Source organism: Pseudophryne corroboree, chromosome 5 (assembly GCF_028390025.1).
Source record: "Pseudophryne corroboree isolate aPseCor3 chromosome 5, aPseCor3.hap2, whole genome shotgun sequence".
NCBI classification, from domain to species: domain Eukaryota; kingdom Metazoa; phylum Chordata; class Amphibia; order Anura; family Myobatrachidae; genus Pseudophryne; species Pseudophryne corroboree.
Window position 1 is genome coordinate 228,350,007 of NC_086448.1, and position 20,955 is coordinate 228,370,961.

Genomic DNA, 20,955 nt, shown 5'->3' on the forward strand with positions numbered 1-20,955 from the left:
CTGGAGACAGAAATAATCTCTGGTTGTGTGTGTCCAGCAGTGCCCCCAGGTGCACCATGCTCCGAGCAGGGATCAGCGAGGACTTTTTCCAGTTGATGAGCCACCCATGGGCTTGTAGGAATTGGACCGTCAGTTCCAGATGACGGAGAACATCTTGGGAGTTCGCCAGGATCAGCAAGTCATCCAGATATGGCAGGATCCTGATTCCCTGATGACGGAGAAGGGCCGTCATCACGGCCATGACCTTGGTGAAAATTTGAGGGGCCATGGCCAGTCCAAATGGCAGAGCCTGGAATTGATAATGTAGGTTGCTAATAGCTAACCGCAGATATTGCTGATGCGATAAGGCAATAGGTATATGCAGGTAAGCATCCTGTATGTCCAGGGATACCATATAGTCTTTGGGTTCCATTGCCAGTACAATAGAGCGCAGAGTTTCCATACGGAATTTGGACACTCTCACAAATTTGTTCAATGATTTGAGGTTGAGTATAGGCCGGAAGGACCCATTTGGCTTCGGAACTAGAAACAGGGTCGAATAATATCCCCTGCTCCTCTGGGACAGAGGTACCGGCACTACCACTCAGAGCTTGCGCTTTTAACGGATCCGAAGGGATAACCGTTGAGCAGAACTGGCGAGGGGGACATCTCTTGAAAGAGATTGCGTACCCGTGAGAGACAACTGCCCACACCCAGGTATCAGAAGTGGTCTTTAACCAGGCCTGGGTGAACTGCAGAAGTTGGCATCCCACCCTGGGGTCCCCCAGGGGGAGGCCCACCCCGTCATGCAGCAGGCTTGTCTTGTTTGGAAGCAGGCTGACGGGCGGCCCAGGATTATTTCGATTTGGGCTTAGTGGTTTTGGAAGCACGAGCCTGTCTCGGGAACGCCTGACCTTTTGCTTTCCCTGGAGGTTGAAAGAAACGAAAAGTGGTGCTCTTAGCCTTTGGAGCTGAAGGATTAGTAGCTGGGAGAAACGCAGTCTTAGCAGTTGCCAAGTCAGTCACAATCTTGTTCAGATCCTCCCCAAAAAGGATGTCTCCCTTAAAAGGGAGCACCTCCAAGGTATTTTTGGCGTCCAGGTCCACCTTCCAGGACCTTAACCACAGAATTTGGCGAGCTAGGATAGACGTAGTAGACGCCTTGACCGCCATAACACCTGCCTCAGAGTCCGCCTCCTGAATATAGTGGGAGGCTGTGGTAATATAAGACAGATATTGTCTGGCAGTGTCAGAAAAATCCTGAGGCAGCTCATTCTCAATTTCCTGAACCCATGCTTCAATTCCTTTTGCAGCTGTTTGCAGCCCAGGAGGCTGCCATAGTGGGTCTATGTACAGCACCTGTAAGGGAGTAAATAGACTTCAGGCATCCCTCCACACGCTAATCCGTCAGTTCCTTCAGTGAGGTGACAGTGGTGACAGGCAGAGTAGATGACACCTCAAGACGGGCGACATGAGAGTCCACCGGCGGTGGAGTTAACCACTTGTTACTCAACTTCGTAGGGATAGGATAACGAGCTAGCATCTTTTTAGACCAGGAAAATTTCTTTCCTGGAGACGCCCAGGATTCTTGACGTATGTCAGTTAAATGGTCAGAATGTGGTAAGACTACTTTAGTAACCTTCTGACGTTTAAACTTATCAGGTTTCTTAGACACAGTAGTAGGCTAGAGCTCATCATCTATTTAGAGAATCAGCTTAATAGCCTCCACTAGGTCAGGAATATCAACCTGGGTTGTAGATTCCTCATCAGAAGTGGCTGTATCAGTGTCTGATGGAACAGTATATTCCCCATCCTCATCAGAAGAATCATCCAAAATATTAGTGGATTGTGAGGAAGAAATGGCCTGCTTAGATGACCCCTTGGCCCAAGAGGGGCATGGGGTAGACTTTTGTCTAACCAAAGATTGATTTACTTGTTGTAACTGGGTAGACAGAGTGTCCGCCCAAGGCGGATTAACTACAGGGACAATATGTGGCTGTAATGGCACAGAAGGTCCCACAGGGGGCATAAGACGTGTCACAAGCGTATTCAGCATACTTGAGAACGCTGCCCAAGGTGGGTCCTGATTGGCCACAGGTGCTGCGGGTTGACTGGGAGGTGTATGGCATCCAGTGCCTGAACCATCAGTTAAAACTTCCCCCTCAGGTAAATCCGTGCATTGGCCCTCATTCCGAGTCGTTCGCTCGGTAATTTTCTTCGCATCGCAGCGTTTTTCTGCTTAGTACGCATGCGCAATGTTCGCACTGCGACTGCGCCAAGTAATTTTGCTATGAGGATAGTTTTTTTACTCACGGCTTTTTCTTCGCTCCGGCGAACGTAATGTGATTGACAGGAAATGGGTGTTACTGGGCGGAAACACTGCGTTTTATGGGCGTGTGGATGAAAACGCTACCGTTTCCGGAAAAAACGCAGGAGTGGCTGGAGAAACGGAGGAGTGTCTGGGCGAATGCTGGGTGTGTTTGTGACGTCAAACCAGGAACGACAAGCACTGAACTGATCGCAGATGCCGAGTAAGTCTGAAGCTACTCTGAAACTGCTAAGTAGTTTGTAATCGCAATATTGCGAATACATCGTTCGCAATTTTAAGAAGCTAAGATTCACTCCCAGTAGGCGGCGGCTTAGCGTGTGTAACTCTGCTAAAATCGCCTTGCGAGCGAACAACTCGGAATGAGGGCCATGATGCAGAAGCGGCCATGGATTTCCCACCTTGTGTGGCAGACATTATAGGGAATGTAGCCTTAGAGCATAACAGTACAATATAGCCAGAGAAAAACAATACCTGCAAATAACCCCCTATGTTATGTGACAGTAAATACAGGGCACAAACAGAGGATTTAAGCGGTATGAGGTGACTGAAATACACAGAAAAAAATATCAAACAGTATATACTGTGTAGCACTATATATAGAAATGAGACCCTGACGCACCCAGCCCCCCAGGGTACAGAATATAGTGATATCAAGTAGTGTTATACATGAGAATGGAATCCTCACAGCAGCTACAGGCACACTCAGTCACATGTACAATGCAGAAGTTATTACAGATAAACAATAAAACTGCACTGAACTAGTAAAACTACATATAGATATGTATAAATATAGATATAACAATGCACAGTAACTACTGGATGTATATCACAGAATACTTGTACTAAATATTCAGATAGCAGTACACTTGATCTTAACTAACACTGTCTAAAATGACATGTAGAATACTTAAGTGTCTGTAAATGCACAGCGCTGATGAGATAGGCGGCTTTACATAGGAGACAGTGCCCTGCAGTCCCGGAGATCAGCCCAGCTAGCAGTGTAGAGATGGTGCCAAAATCTCTGTCAGGGAGTGAGGGAGAGTGGAATGCAGCTCCAGCAGAGGCGGAACTACCACTAGTGGAACCAGTGCATTGCACTGGGGCCTGCCACTGTCCAGGGGCCCAAAGCATGTAATGAGTCAAACTGACTCATTACATGCCACTGTGTGCTGCGGGGAAACCGCTGCCCGCAGCACACAGCCGCCCGGAGAGGAGAGAGGAGCGCAGCGGACACAGGGGGAAGGAGGAGGGAGGTGGAGGAGGGAGCCGCAGCAGCGCTGTTTTATTGGTTGAGGCGCTGCTGTCCCTCTGCTTCACTATAAGCTGTCTTCCGCCGCTGTGAAGCGCATCCCAGCATTCACAGCGGCAGAGAACAGCCTATGGTGAAGGACTGGGACAGCAGCAGCAGCACCTCCACCAATAACACAGCGCTGCTGCGGCTCCCTCCTCCTCCTCCCTCCTCCTCCTTCTCTCCTGCCCGGGAAATGGAATCGGGATCTCTGCCAGAAGCTGCACCGAGGAGCCTGAGCCAGCGGAGACAGTAAGTATAATTCTTTCTTTCTCTTTCTTTCTTTCTTTGCAAAAAGGGGGACTGTCTGCCATAATGTGTAAAAAGGGGGAATCTGCCTGCCGTAATGTGTAAAAAGGGGGAATCTGCCTGCCGTAATGTGTAAAAAGGGGGAATCTGCCTGCCGTAATGTGTAAAAAGGGGACGTTGTCTGCCGTAATGTGTAAAAAGGGCACGCTGTCTGCCGTTATGTGTAAAAAGGGCACGCTGTCTGCCGTTATGTGTAAAAAGGGCATGCTGTCTGCCGTTATGTGTAAAAAGGGCATGCTGTCTGCCGTTATGTGTAAAAAGGGGACGCTGTTTGCCGTAATGTGTAAAAAGGGGATGCTGTCTGCCGTAATGTGTAAAAAGGGGACGCTGTCTGCCGTAATGTGGAAAAAGTGGAATCTGTCTGCCGTAATGTGTAAAAAGGGGAATCTGTCCGCCGTAAGGTGTAAAGGGGTCTCTACCTGGTGTAGTGGTGCTACTGTGCGGCGTAATTTGAATAATGGAGACTACTGTGCCCCTATGTATTGCGAGCACTGCCCCTGTTTTGCATGCAGGGGTGGGGCTCCAATGCCGTTTCTTGCACACAGTGCTAAAATGTCTAGTTACGGCACTGTTGCTAGGTATCCATTTCTCTGGCCTTGAGCAGGTCCCCCTCATCAGATCCTCTCCAGGGGTGAGGGGGTGGACTTGGATGGAATGAGGGAGGAAAGGGGGGGGGGGCAAAAAGCATTTTGTCGCACCTGGGCCCACCGCTCGCTAGTTCTGCCACTGAGCTCCAGGGTGGGAACACCAGCAGTAGATTGCGCCCGGAGCTGGGGGAGGAGCTACAGGTCAGCGCCTTATTCCCTATGCTGGTCCTCACCACCAGGTACTGTAGAGCCTATGTAAAACGGATTTTAGTAAATCCAACCTGTGCTCTCTGCCCTGGTGGATATAGTGGGGTCCCTGTGCAGTACAGTGTCCATGCCAGCGGCGCGGTCTGTCTTCGGTGACTGCGACCGGACCACAATTTACCGGCGGGTCCCACCTGGGGGACCCTTTTACCTCCTACCTGATGTGCAGCCACGCAATCCTGGAGAGCGTCAGCGGTGGTGTGCCTGAGGACCGGTGCGCCTCCACCGCAAGTACCCGGGAACCCGGCCGCGGGAGTATGCAGTGCTGCTGGGGAGGTGAGGAGCCGCAGCACAGTATGTTAGAATTACATATAAAGTGCTGTGGCCCTTGAAGTCTTCTTAAAAAGCTCTTTTCAGGGCTGCCTAGCGCAGCCCCACCTATTAGTGACCTGCACTGCAGGCACCAACTTACAAACTGAGCTCCAGTGTCTGGAGGTGAGGTTCCTCTATAACTCGCGGGAGTATGCAGTGCAGCTGCATAACTGCGCAGGAGTATGCAGCGCTGCTGGGGAGGTGAGGAGCCGCAGCACAGTATGTCAGAATGACATATAAAGTGCTGCGGCCCTTGAAGTCTTCTTAAAATGTTATTTTCAGGGCTGCCTAGTGCAGCCCCACCTACTAGTGACCTGCACTGCAGGCACCAACTTACAAACTGAGCTCCAGTATAACTCCGCAGGAGTATGCAGTGCTGCTGGGGAGGTGAGGAGCTGCAGCACAGTATGACAGAATGACATATAAAGTGCTGAGGCCCTTGAAGTCTTCTTAAAAGGCTCTTTTCAGGGCTGCCTAGCGCAGCCCCACTTATTAGTGACCTGCACTGCAGGCACCAACTTACAAACTGAGCTCCGGTACTTCTAGAGAACTGAATTTGATTCCGCACAGGTATGTGATAACTAAAGATTCTTGTAAAAATACCAGTGTACCTTAGATACCATGGCTAAATGCCTTGTTAAGTTGGACTGGTGGTGCACCCTAAAGTTAGTAATTGCTTACTGTACACCTATTAACAAGAAAAAGAAAGAAGACTTATTTGTGGGCGGACTCTTAGAATGGATAATTATGAAAAATGAATGAGAGAAAAAAAATTAACTTTTAATAAAGCCATTTAAAAGATAAATCTCCTATGATACAAGGACATGACATACATATAACACAACAATAATTAAAAAGGCGGTTGGCGGTAAGACTAGATCTTGTCCGAATATCCAATCCCTAAAAATTGGGAAATCCCCAGTGGTGAGAAGCCCTTTAAATAATATTGATATTGTGGGGACCAGGTATAAGCCATATATTGGTAATGCTGAGAGTTAATAGGACCAATAGAAAGTGGGGTGCCTGGAGTCACAGAGATCAGATGCGAGAAAAAGTGTGAATCTGCTTTCAATGTTAGACTGGAGTTGTTCCTAGATTTTCAACCTACTACACGAGTCTTCCCTGGTAGTCACCCACCAGGTACTGACCCGGCCCTCTACAGTTTAGCTTCCAAGATCAGACGAGATTGGGCGCAAGCAGTGAGGTATGATAGCAGGTATAGTGTGTTTGATGCATCCGTCTCCCGAATCATTGATGAGAGTTCAGAAGGAAGTAATAAGAAAGTAGAAAAAATGAGGATCTGCTTTTGGTGTTAGATGGTGACCAAATGACCCATCAGTTGGAGAACTGCCATGGAAAGGTGTCATCCAAATCACCAATGAGAGTCCTGAATGGGAAAAAATTAGTGTACTCCAACCATGGTGGTGCCCCTGTTACTATATGACACTAAATACAATTAGTGTCTACGTGTATCCAGATATCTCTAAATATAATTAGTGTCTAGATTTATCCAGATTTCACAGTGATACTAGTAAGTAACAATTGTTGTCTCTAAAAGTATCAAGCGGTTGACAGGCTCAACAAGGCAAGATAATATAACAGCGTATTATACAAAGGCAAGTATATAAAACAAATAAATAGCACAACTGGGTCATGGAAATAAATCAGTCAAATGAGTAACCACACCTAATAAGTGTTGTCATGCACCAATGGCCGAACTTTCTAAGTACACATGCTGATCTATCATCAGATCACTCTGGAAGTGTTGGTTATAAGGACCAGGGCTAAGTAACTGTAAAGTGATGAGCATGGGTGTGATGAATAAAACTTAGTGAACCCACCCGCCCGTCAGAGCATAGGGCTGATGATCCTCCTAAGTATAAGGATATATATCAGCATTAAACACTATACCATGTGCGTGACACCACTAGTATGTGAGTTAATTGCTGCACCGTGAACACAAATAGATGTTACAATAACTCTCTTACAGTGCAGAAAGCAAAGACTGATGTGGAATTAATGAGCTTTTAGGGCGGCTGGATGCCCCGGGCTATAGACCGTCGGATCCGCCGTCATCCGCATGGAAGTCTGTATGGAAGTAAAACTACACCCCAGCAAATCCAGTATACTTGATTTGCTGGGTTGTAGTTTTATTTCCATACCAATTTTTCTGTTATTTTTATCTCTATTTTTATCTTTACTTATTTATAATCTTTTTCTGTTATTGTTATTTTTATATTTATTTACTTATTTTCATTATATATTTTTTCATTGTTATATTCATTTATTCTCCTTGTGGCATTGTACCCCTCTTTGGCATTACTGATAATAGACGGATCTTACCACGGGGTATTGGTAGCTTCCCTTCTTAATAAAATATGGGAGGGTGTTAAAACACCAACCTCCTAGACTGACCAATTACTAGCAGCACTAACAGTTACTGTGCAGAAGTGGTTGGAACTACAGACCTGACTCTCTATTTACAACAAAGCATTAGCACCTCCTCATTGTTAAAGACACACACTTTTGCTGCACTTAGCATTTAGATTGTTTTTGTACACTAATTTTTTCCCATACAGGACTCTCATTGGTGATTTGGGGGACACCTTTCCATGGCAGTTCTCCAACTGATGGGTCATTTGGTCACCATATAACACCAAAAGCAGATCCTCCTTTTTTCTACTTTCTTATTACTTCCTTCTGAACTCTCATCAATGATTCGGGAGACGGATGCATCAAACACACTATACCAACTATCATACCTCACTGCTTGTGCCCAATCTCGTCTGATCTTGGAAGCTAAACAGTAGAGGGCCGGGTCAGTACCTGGTGGGTGACTACCAGGGAAGACTCGGTGTAGTAGGTTGAAAATCTAGGACCAACTCCAGTCTAACATTGAAAGCAGATTCACACTTTTTCTCGCATCTGATCTCTGTGACTCCAGGCACCCCACTTTCTATTGGTCCTATTAACTCTCAGGATTACCAATATATGGCTTATACCTGGTCCCCACAATATCAATATTATTTATAGGGCTTCTCACCGCCGGGGATTTCCCAATTATTAGGAATTGGATATTCGGACAAGATCTAGTCTTACCGCCAACCGCCTTTTTAATTATTGTTGTGTTATATGTATGTCATGTCCTTGTATCATAGGAGATTTATCTTTTAAATGGCTTTATTAAAAGTTGTTTTATTCTCTCATTAATTTTTCATAATTATCCATTCTAAGAGTGCGTCCGCAAAGAAGTCTTCTTCTTTTTCTTGTTAAACTGAGCTCCAGTGCCTGGAGGCGGGGTTATAGAGGAGGCGGTGCAGTGCATCCTGGGAACAGTCAAAGCTTTAGCCTGTTGGTGCCTCGGTTCAAGATCCAACTCTACACTCCAATGTATTCCCTGTGGAATCCCAGTGTACCTCGATGCAGAAAATAAAGTAATGGTGGTTTCTGACTACTAACTTGCAGGGGTCATCACACACAAAAAATAAAAAAAATGGTCAAGCAACCAATTAATTTAATTCTTGACCATTTGATATTAATTGACCCATCTGGATTATCCGATTCAGGCGCTTTAAGTAAATTATCACGCAACCGTACTGAGATACAGTAGTACCCGCAATCACAGGGATACTGATAGGACACCTACAAACACATGCTTCATACACATACCCCAGAGCGCATCACATTCACATGCTATACTAGGGCAGTATAGTTATCTCTTCAAACACGTACCCGAGGACGCATCACATTCACATGCTATACTAGGGCAGTATAGTTATCTCTCATTGCAGCCCCCTATACCCGATAGTTCCCTGTGTGGCTCCCTCCCTATAGAACACTATGGAGGGAATTCAAACCTTAACGCGCCCCCTATCTCCCATCTAAAGTGACGGGAGATAGAAGGACGATATTCAAATGACCCTTATTATCACCTGTACTGCGCTCAGTACAGTCGGGTTTAGGCACGCAAAGCACCTAAACCCGACTAAACAGGTCTCTTTACGCGCATTTCAGCTCGCTACCCCCGGGGGTAGCGAGCTAAAATTAACTTGTTGCGCCTGTCGACAGTAACATTAGAATACTGCCGGCGGGTGCGATCGCGTTCGGGAGGGGGGAGAGCACATTTGAATCCGGCCCTATGTGTCACTCAGCACTCACTGCCCCCCCCCCCCAGCTCTCACTGTGCAGTACAGCTCTCTCTTATTAACTTATTTCAACCCCCTATGTTCCCTATGTGGCCCCCTCCCTATAGAACACTATAAGTGTCACTCTGCACTATGTGCCCCCCACCCCCCCTCCAGCTCTTGCTGTGCAGTACATCTATCTGTATATATATCTATTGTCTTATTGTACACTGGCACTCAGCCCTATGTGGCTCCTTCCCCAGCTCAACCCAACCCTCTCATGCCATGCAACATAGAGATCTCTTATTATCTTATTTCAATCCCCTATGTTCCCTATGTGGCCCCCTCCCTATAGAACACTATAAGTGTCACTCTGCACTATGTGCCCCCCCCCCCCCCTCCAGCTCTTGCTGTGCAGTACATCTATCTCTTTATATATCTATTGTCTTATTGTACACTGGCACTCAGCCCTATGTGGCTCCTTCCCCAGCTCAACCCAACCCTCTCATGCCATGCAACATAGCGATCTCTTATTGCAGTCCCTCTATAGTTACCTATGTGGCCCCCTCCCTATAGATCACTGGTACTCCCCCAGCTCCGCTCACCAACCCGACCCTTTTCTGCATGTAAAGCTATCTATCTTTCATTGCACCCCCACCCCCCATATTTGCTTATGCTGCCCCCGTTGCTTAATTTTAGCAGCGATCACCAGCACTGGTCCATTCAGCTCCTCAGATCAGCCAGGACACCATTCAGCAAAAGGCAGCCAACATTGTAAATGTCAACATTATGCCTACATCCCGCTCATGGCAGTAGATTCCAAAAAGCATTATCAATATTTATCTTGTACATAATAATGATCAAAGCAGAGTTTTTCCTGCAGTCCTGTGACACTTGCAGGTACTTAGCACAGAGAGACATAAATAACGCTTCTGTGCATTACCGACAAACACATTTTACACACTGTTAACTACGAGATCCTATCAGACCACATTTTACAATCCTATACTGTGATATTTATGAGCATTTTAAGGTTGGCAATTAGATACTAGTCAGTGAAAGAGCTAATTGAATTTCTAAATAAAAGCTTTCTTCATTACTCCCAACGACTTGAGTTATTTATTACTACCAATATTGACAAAATAATTAATTTTACTTAAGCTGCAAAGGAAGTATTGACAGCAGAGATTCCTTCCCCTCTTTACTTGATATAATATATTATTTGAAGCACTGGTCAATGAAATCCTTGTAGAGATAGAGAATATACAGTGTTTAAAAATAAACTCTCTGCTGGAGCTAAGTGAATAAGGAGTAGGGTATAGAAGAAGTGGAAACACCTACACTGCCTTGCTTTATTGCTATACCTTTGCTTTATGTCACAGTGATTCTTAATAAAAGTTACATTTTATTAGTCCTTTTGGGGATCCGCAGTACAGCAAAGACGTGTCCTGGTCCTTCCAGTTATTACTCATACGACTGTTCCGGGCATCAAACATTGCCGGAATGTATTTTTATTTTCCTCACTAAGGAATGGATTCATAAAGCTGCAATCCCCTGTACTGCGCTGTTTCAACACTTTAAGACATTTGTCAGCCAGCAACACACAATCCCCCGCAGTGCAGAGGATCAAAGCCTAATGAAGTTTGGCTTATGAACCTTTTAACAGCTGTGTTCTGCCTGGAGATGTGTGTTTGCACTATCCCCTTTACAGGTCTCAATATTTGTCAGGTAAAGAGCAGCCAGGGTCTCAAGGCTTAAAAAGATCTTTGCTTTATTAAAAAAGCAGTGTGTATTTGTATATGTGCAATATATATTTTTATTTATATATAATATATATATATATATATATATATACATACTGTGTGTGTGTATATATATATATATATATATATATATATACAGTATATATACTGCAATTTTATATATATACATATATACATGGGATGTAGTTAAGTGACCGGTGGTCGGGATCCTGGCGGTCAGCATACTGACACCGAGAGCAGGATCCAGGATGCCGGCAGAGGGTCCAGGCTGTTCCCACTCGTGGGTGTCAATGATACCCATCTCCTATATATTAGCCCAGATCTGTGACTTTGTGACTCATTTGCTAACGCTGGGCGGAGTCACAGATCTGGCCAAATCTATAGGTTACAGACACCATCACCCCGCCTCCAATTAACGCCCCCCAAAAAACCCTCGCCCCAACAGAGGAGACCGACCCCCCTGCACCGCCCTGTTGTCCTCACCCGTCCCTCTCACATGAGCGGGTGATCAGCGGCGTGTGCCGGGAGCAGGTAAGAGCCGCCCGCCGCCTTCCTCCTCCCCTCTCCTGGCCTGCCTGCTGCTGTGTGTCCGATGGGCGCCGTGCAGCAGGAGGCGGCAGCCACCGCACAGATCAGTGCGTACAGCGATAGCACTGCGGCTTATCGCTATCCCTGCCCCCGCCTCCCGGCCCTGCTCCTACGCGAGGGGAGCGGCCGGGTCTGGCCTCGGCCCCGCACAATGAGCCGCCTCCTCTCTCTGTGTCAGGTTCAGCGCCGGGGAAGTGTCCCTTCCAGCTGCACCAGGGTCACTGCTGCCGCCCAATCACTTGCAATCTCCCTGCTGCTGACACAATGGCTGGGCAGGGGGCCCGGACACTAGATGAGGATGGCCATTATATGTATCCTGTAACTAGGGGGACATTGTGACATGTGGGGTCATACATGTCAGTGTACATGTGTGTCTGCAGCTACATATGTGTGTATGTAGGGCAGTACTCTGTGTGGTCCAATGTAGAATTTCTCTACTTAATAATATGTACAATATTATATCTCCACCCCCATCCGCGGTACCCCCGCACCCACCCATGCCACCTCCGGACCCCCTACCCCACCCGCGGCACCCCTGCCCCTCCACCAACCGCAGCATCTCCAGATCTCCTCCCCCATCCGCCGCACCCACGTCTCTACCCCACCCGCACCACCTACGGACCCCCTACCCCACCCGCGGCACCCCTCCACCTGCCCATCCATCTATATATTCAACCACTCTCATAAATCTCTTGACCTCCCCCACCCGCGCCACCTCCGGACTCCCTACCCCACCCGCAGCACCCCCCGCACCAACCCCTCCCCCACCCGCGATTTTCTCTACTTAATAATATGTACAATTTTATATATTATATCTCCATCCCCATCCATGGTACCCCCGCACCCACCCCTCCCCCACCCGCGCCACCTCTGGACCTCCTACCCCGCCTGCGGCTCCCCCACACCCACCCCTCCACCAACCGCAGTGCCTCCAGACCCCCGCCAGCATCCACAGCCCCCACTCCCCCACCGCCTCCCTGTCACAAGGGGCTACGCCCTCTTCACCATTGGACGCCCCTTCGTCGTGCAATATTTTACCACTAACATAACTAGGCATGCAGGTAATACTCCATCTCCAACATAATTGCCCAGAGTGATGTGTGGCTAACGCTGGCCATGGCTAGGAGCTCTCATTGGGTTACCACCAGGGTAGCTCCTCCCCCTTGTGACGTCAGAGGTCACTTCACAACTTGGTATTACTGGCAATGTCGGATAGCGCTGCTGCGGCTGTTTGTAGGGCCCGCGCCTCCGCCACCAGAATAACATGCACGTGCTGTGTTGCTCCGGATCGCCGTTTAGCCTCAGCTGAGCTGCTCACGCTGGCCGGAAGCCGTGCCGTGGAGAGAGCACCGTAGCGTGTTACCGCGGCTGGTTCGGCTGCATGCCGCGTTACAGCACCCAGGAGCGGGGACGTGTCCACACAGGAGACTACCAGCTGGACTTCAGTAAGTAGTGCGGCTGCATCAGCGGAGGGCTGCAGGAGGCTGGCAGTGTGCTGCTGCTCTCCCCTTTCCTGCCGTGCACAACACATGGCCCGGCTCTGCGCTGCCTGTCTCCGGGAGAGCTCCGCTGTTGTGTCCCGGCTCTGCCGGTCACGACCTTGCGGCACCAGGTGTCACCTATGCTGTGCCTGTGTCCCCTATACTGTCACCTCTGCGGTGCTCCAGCTGGATGCACCTCATGCAATCCCACAACCGTAGCATCATCGCACCCTCCCCCACCTGTGGTGGCTCCGGGCCACCTCTCCCACCATGGCACCCCCGCATCCACCCTTCCCCCAACCACGCAACCCACGTACTGCAGGTGGTGACCACAGACCACTTCTCAGCTCCTATGCTTTCTGGCTGATGTTTTGGTCACTTTTGAAAGCTGGCGGTGCTTTCACTCTAGTGGTAGCATGAGACGGAGTCTACAACCCACACAAGTGGCTCAGGTAGTGCAGCTCATCCAGGATGGCACATCAATGCGAGCTGTGGCAAGAAGGTTTGCTGTGTCTGTCAGCATAGTGTCCAGAGCATGGAGGCGCTACCAGGAGACAGGCCAGTACATCAGGAGATGTGGAGGAGGCCGTAGGAGGGCACCAAACCAGCAGCAGGACCACTACCTCCACCTTTGTGCAAGGAGGAACAGGAGGAGCACTGCCAGAGCCCTGCAAAATTACCTCTAGCAAGCCACAAATATGCATGTGTCTACTCAAATGATCAGAAACAGACTCCATGAGGGTGGTATGAGGGCCCGACGTCCACAGGTGGGGGTTGTGCTTACAGCCCAACACCGTGCAGGACGTTTGGCATTTGCCAGAGAACACCAAGATTGGCAAATTCGCCACTGGCGCCCTGTGCTCTTCACAGATGAAAGCAGGTTCTCACTGAGCACATGTGACAGACGTGACATAGTCTGGAGACGCAAAGGAGAACATTCTGCTGCCTGCAACATCCTCCAGCATGACCGGTTTGGCAGTGGGTCAGTAATGGTGTGGGGTGGCATTTCTTTGGGGGGCCGCACAGCCCTCCATGTGCTTGCCAGAGGTAGCCTGGCTGCCATTAGGTACCTCAGACCCCTTGTGAGACCATATGCTGGTGCGGTTGTCCCTGGGTTCCTCCTAATGCAAGACAATGCTAGACCTCATGTAGCTGGAGTGTGTCAGCAGTTCCTGCAAGACGAAGGCATTGATGCTATGGACTGGCCTGCCCGTTCCCCAGACCTGAATCCAATTGAGCACATCTGGGACATCATGTCTCGCTCCATCCACCAACGCCACGTTGCACCACAGACTGTCCAGGAGTTGGCGGATGCTTTAGTCCAGGTCTGGGAGGAGATCCCTCAAGAGACCATCCGCCACCTCATCAGGAGCATGCCCAGGCATTGTAGGGAGGTCATACAGGCACGTGGAGGCCACACACAGTACTGAGCCTCATTGAGGTTTGTTTTAAGGACATGACATCAAAGTTGGATCAGCCTGTAGTGTGTTTTTCCACTTTAATTTTGAGTGTGACTCCAAATTCAGACCTCCATGGGTTAATAAATTTGATTTCCATTGATAATTTTTGTGTGATTTTGTTGTCAGCACATTCAACTATGTAAAGAACAAAGTATTTAATAAGAATATTTCTTTCATTCAGATCTAGGGTGTGTTATTTTAGTGTTCCCTTTTTTTTTTTGAGCAGTGTATATATATATATATATATATATATATATATATGTTCCATATGGATTTCCAAGTCTGTAAATGTAAAGAATGTGATGCAGCCAATAAAGGGGGAGCACGTAGCTAATACGATGGGTTATCAACAAAACTGCCAAAAAGTGGATAGAAAGCATGTACTGTATATTTTTTTGCATTTAGTCTATTTAATAACTATGCACATAATACATGCATGCCCAATCTTCATGTTTTGCAAGCACCTTCATAAAAAGTAGAGATGAGCGGGTTCGGTTTCTCTGAATCCGAACCCGCACGAACTTCATGTTTTTTTCACGGGTCCGAGCGACTCGGATCTTCCCGCCTTGCTCGGTTAACCCGAGCGCGCCCGAACGTCATCATGATGCTGTCGGATTCTCGCGAGACTCGGATTCTATATAAGGAGCCGCGCGTCGCCGCCATTTTCACACGTGCATTGAGATTGATAGGGAGAGGACGTGGCTGGCGTCCTCTCCATTTAGATTAGGAGAGAGAGAGAGAGATTGACCTGAGGCTGATACTGTAGAAGAGAGTGCAGAGTTTAGTGACTGACCACAGTGACCACCAGCAGTGCAGTTGTTTTATTTAATATATCCGTTCTCTGCCTGAAAAAAACGGTACACACAGTGACTCAGTCACATACCATATCTGTGTGCACTGCTCAGCCCAGTGTGCTGCATGCCTGCATCATTCTATGTATATATTATATATCTGACTGTGCTCAGCTCACACAGCTTATAATTGTGGGGGAGACTGGGGAGCACTGCAGTGCCAGTTATAGGTTATAGCAGGAGCCAGGAGTACAAGACAGTCACATACCATATCTGTGTGCACTGCTCAGCCCAGTGTGCTGCATCATCTATGTATATATTATATATCTGACTATGCTCAGCTCACACAGCTTATAATTGTGGGGGAGACTGGGGAGCACTGCAGTGCCAGTTATAGGTTATAGCAGGAGCCAGGAGTACATATTATATTAAAATTAAACAGTGCACACTTTTGCTGCAGGAGTGCCACTGCCAGTGTGACTGACCAGTGACCTGACCACACTGACCACCAGTATAGTTAGTAGTATACTATATTGTGATTGCCTGAAAAAGTTAAACACTCGTCGTGTGACTTCACTTGTGTGGTGTTTTTTTTTTTATTCTATAAAAAACTCATTCTGCTGACAGACAGTGTCCAGCAGGTCCGTCATTATATAATATATATACCTGTCCGGCTGCAGTAGTGATATATATATATTTTTTATATCATTATTTATCATCCAGTCGCAGCAGACACAGTACGGTAGTTCACGGCTGTAGCTACCTCTGTGTCGGCACTCGGCAGTCCATCCATAATTGTATACCACCTACCCGTGGTTTTTTTTTCTCTCTTCTTTATACATACATACTACTACATCTCTTTATCAACCAGTCTATATTAGCAGCAGACACAGTACAGTACGGTAGTTCACGGCTGTGGCTACCTCTGTGTCGGCACTCGGCAGTCCGTCCATAATTGTATACCACCTAACCGTGGTTTTTTTTTCTTTCTTCTTTATACATACATACTACGACATCTCTTTATCAACCAGTCTATATTAGCAGCAGACACAGTACAGTACGGTAGTTCACGGCTGTGGCTACCTCTGTGTCGGCACTCGGCAGTCCGTCCATAATTGTATACCACCTAACCGTGGTTTTTTTTTCTTTCTTCTTCATACATACATACTACGACATCTCTTTATCAACCAGTCTATATTAGCAGCAGACACAGTACAGTACGGTAGTTCACGGCTGTGGCTACCTCTGTGTCGGCACTCGGCAGTCCGTCCATAATTGTATACCACCTAACCGTGGTTTTTTTTTCTTTCTTCTTTATACATACATACTACGACATCTCTTTATCAACCAGTCTATATTAGCAGCAGACACAGTACAGTACGGTAGTTCACGGCTGTGGCTACCTCTATGTCGGCACTCGGCAGTCCGTCCATAATTGTATACCACCTAACCGTGGTTTTTTTTTCTTTCTTCTTCAAACATACATACTACGACATCTCTTTATCAACCAGTCTATATTAGCAGCAGACACAGTACAGTACGGTAGTTCACGGCTGTGGCTACCTCTGTGTCGGCACTCGGCAGTCCGTCCATAATTGTATACCACCTACCCGTGGTTTTTTTTTCTTTCTTCTTTATACATACATACTACTACATCTCTTTATCAACCAGTCTATATTAGCAGCAGACACAGTACAGTACGGTAGTTCACGGCTGTGGCTACCTCTGTGTCGGCACTCGGCAGTCCGTCCATAATTGTATACCACCTACCCGTGGTTTTTTTTTCTTTCTTCTTCATACATACATACTACGACATCTCTTTATCAACCAGTCTATATTAGCAGCAGACACAGTACAGTACGGTAGTTCACGGCTGTGGCTACCTCTGTGTCGGCACTCGGCAGTCCGTCCATAATTGTATACCACCTAACCGTGGTTTTTTTTTCTTTCTTCTTCATACATACATACTACGACATCTCTTTATCAACCAGTCTATATTAGCAGCAGACACAGTACGGTAGTTCACGGCTATAGCTACCTCTGTGTCGGCACTCGGCAGTCCGTCCATAATTGTATACTAGTATCCATCCATCTCCATTGTTTACCTGAGGTGCCTTTTAGTTGTGCCTATTAAAATATGGAGAACAAAAATGTTGAGGTTCCAAAATTAGGGAAAGATCAAGATCCACTTCCACCTCGTGCTGAAGCTGCTGCCACTAGTCATGGCCGAGACGATGAAATGCCAGCAACGTCGTCTGCCAAGGCCGATGCCCAATGTCATAGTACAGAGCATGTCAAATCCAAAACACCAAATATCAGTAAAAAAAGGACTCCAAAACCTAAAATAAAATTGTCGGAGGAGAAGCGTAAACTTGCCAATATGCCATTTACCACACGGAGTGGCAAGGAACGGCTGAGGCCCTGGCCTATGTTCATGGCTAGTGGTTCAGCTTCACATGAGGATGGAGGCACTCAGCCTCTCGCTAGAAAAATGAAAAGACTCAAGCTGGCAAAAGCAGTAGCACAGCAAAGAACTGTGCGTTCTTCGAAATCCCAAATCCACAAGGAGAGTCCAATTGTGTCGGTTGCGATGCCTGACCTTCCCAACACTGGACGTGAAGAGCATGCGCCTTCCACCATTTGCACGCCCCCCGCAAGTGCTGGAAGGAGCACCCGCAGTCCAGTTCCTGATAGTCAGATTGAAGATGTCAGTGTTGAAGTACACCAGGATGAGGAGGATATGGGTGTTGCTGGCGCTGGGGAGGAAATTGACCAGGAGGATTCTGATGGTGAGGTGGTTTGTTTAAGTCAGGCACCCGGGGAGACACCTGTTGTCCGTGGGAGGAATATGGCCGTTGACATGCCTGGTGAAAATACCAAAAAAATCAGCTCTTCGGTGTGGAACTATTTCAACAGAAATGCGGACAACAGGTGTCAAGCCGTGTGTTCCCTTTGTCAAGCTGTAATAAGTAGGGGTAAGGACGTTAACCACCTCGGAACATCCTCCCTTATACGTCACCTGCAGCACATTCATAATAAGTCAGTGACAAGTTCAAAAACTTTGGGTGACAGCGGAAGCAGTCCACTGACCAGTAAATCCCTTCCTCTTGTAACCAAGCTCACGCAAACCACCCCACCAACTCCCTCAGTGTCAATTTCCTCCTTCCCCAGGAATGCCAATAGTCCTGCAGGCAATGTCACTGGCAATTCTGACGAGTCCTCTCCTGCCTGGGATTCCTCCGATGCATCCTTGCGTGTAACGCCTACTGCTGCTGGCGCTGCTGTTGTTGCTGCTGGGAGTCGATGGTCATCCCAGAGGGGAAGTCGTAAGCCCACTTGTACTACTTCCAGTAAGCAATTGACTGTTCAACAGTCCTTTGCGAGGAAGATGAAATATCACAGCAGTCATCCTGCTGCAAAGCGGATAACTGAGGCCTTGACAACTATGTTGGTGTTAGACGTGCGTCCGGTATCCGCCGTTAGTTCACAGGGAACTAGACAATTTATTGAGGCAGTGTGCCCCCGTTACCAAATACCATCTAGGTTCCACTTCTCTAGGCAGGCGATACCGAGAATGTACACGGACGTCAGAAAAAGACTCACCAGTGTCCTAAAAAATGCAGTTGTACCCAATGTCCACTTAACCACGGACATGTGGACAAGTGGAGCAGGGCAGGGTCAGGACTATATGACTGTGACAGCCCACTGGGTAGATGTATGGACTCCACAAGAACAGCAGCGGCGGCACCAGTAGCAGCATCTCGCAAACGCCAACTCTTTCCTAGGCAGGCTACGCTTTGTATCACCGGTTTCCAGAATACGCACACAGCTGAAAACCTCTTACGGCAACTGAGGAAGATCATCGCGGAATGGCTTACCCCAATTGGACTCTCCTGTGGATTTGTGGCATCGGACAACGCCAGCAATATTGTGTGTGCATTAAATATGGGCAAATTCCACCACGTCCCATGTTTTGCACATACCTTGAATTTGGTGGTGCAGAATTATTTAAAAAACGACAGGGGCGTGCAAGAGATGCTGTCGGTGGCCAGAAAAATTGCGGGACACTTTCGGCGTACAGGCACCACGTACAGAAGACTGGAGCACCACCAAAAACTACTGAACCTGCCCTGCCATCATCTGAAGCAAGAAGTGGTAACGACCTGGAATTCAACCCTCTATATGCTTCAGAGGTTGGAGGAGCAGCAAAAGGCCATTCAAGCCTATACAATTGAGCACGATATAGGAGGTGGAATGCACCTGTCTCAAGCGCAGTGGAGAATGATTTCAACGTTGTGCAAGGTTCTGATGCCCTTTGAACTTGCCACACGTGAAGTCAGTTCAGACACTGCCAGCCTGAGTCAGGTCATTCCCCTCATCAGGCTTTTGCAGAAGAAGCTGGAGACATTGAAGGAGGAGCTAACACGGAGCGATTCCGCTAGGCATGTGGGACTTGTGGATGGAGCCCTTAATTCGCTTAACAAGGATTCACGGGTGGTCAATCTGTTGAAATCAGAGCACTACATTTTGGCCACCGTGCTCGATCCTAGATTTAAAGCCTACCTTGGATCTCTCTTTCCGGCAGACACAAGTCTGCTGGGGTTGAAAGACCTGCTGGTGAGAAAATTGTCAAGTCAAGCGGAACGCGACCTGTCAACATCTCCTCCTTCACATTCTCCCGCAACTGGGGGTGCGAGGAAAAGGCTCAGAATTCCGAGCCCACCCGCTGGCGGTGATGCAGGGCAGTCTGGAGCGACTGCTGATGCTGACATCTGGTCCGGACTGAAGGACCTGACAACGATTACGGACATGTCGTCTACTGTCACTGCATATGATTCTCTCACCATTGAAAGAATGGTGGAGGATTATATGAGTGACCGCATCCAAGTAGGCACGTCACACAGTCCATACTTATACTGGCAGGAAAAAGAGGCAATTTGGAGGCCATTGCACAAACTGGCTTTATTCTACCTAAGTTGCCCTCCCACAAGTGTGTACTCCGAAAGAGTGTTTAGTGCCGCAGCTCACCTTGTCAGCAATCGGCGTACGAGGTTACATCCAGAAAATGTGGAGAAGATGATGTTCATTAAAATGAATTATAATCAATTCCTCCGCGGAGACATTGACCAGCAGCAATTGCCTCCACAAAGTACACAGGGAGCTGAGATGGTGGATTCCAGTGGGGACGAATTGATAATCTGTGAGGAGGGGGATGTACACGGTGATATATCGGAGGGTGATGATGAGGTGGACATCTTGCCTCTGTAGAGCCAGTTTGTGCAAGGAGAGATTAATTGCTTCTTTTTTGGGGGGGGTCCAAACCAACCCGTCATATCAGTCACAGTCGTGTGGCAGACCCTGTCACTGAAATGATGGGTTGGTTAAAGTGTGCATGTCCTGTTTTGTTTATACAACATAAGGGTGGGTGGGAGGGCCCAAGGACAATTCCATCTTGCACCTCTTTTTTCTTTTATTTTTCTTTGCGTCATGTGCTGTTTGGGGAGGGTTTTTTGGAAGGGACATCCTGCGTGACACTGCAGTGCCACTCCTAAATGGGCCCGGTGTTTGTGTCGGCCACTAGGGTCGCTAATCTTACTCACACAGTCAGCTACCTCATTGCGCCTCTTTTTTTCTTTGCGTCATGTGCTGATTGGGGAGGGTTTTTTGGAAGGGACATCCT

General features: G+C 47.8%; 1 protein-coding gene and 1 pseudogene across 1 annotated transcript in view; both read left to right on the plus strand.

The window, feature by feature from the left end:
- Window positions 1–20,955, plus strand: part of ADARB2 (adenosine deaminase RNA specific B2 (inactive)) — a 1,046,420-nt gene that overhangs the window by 1,005,931 nt on the left and 19,534 nt on the right. The gene's annotated exons all lie outside the window — the stretch shown is intronic.
- Window positions 7,817–7,934, plus strand: LOC134930135 (5S ribosomal RNA; annotated as a pseudogene).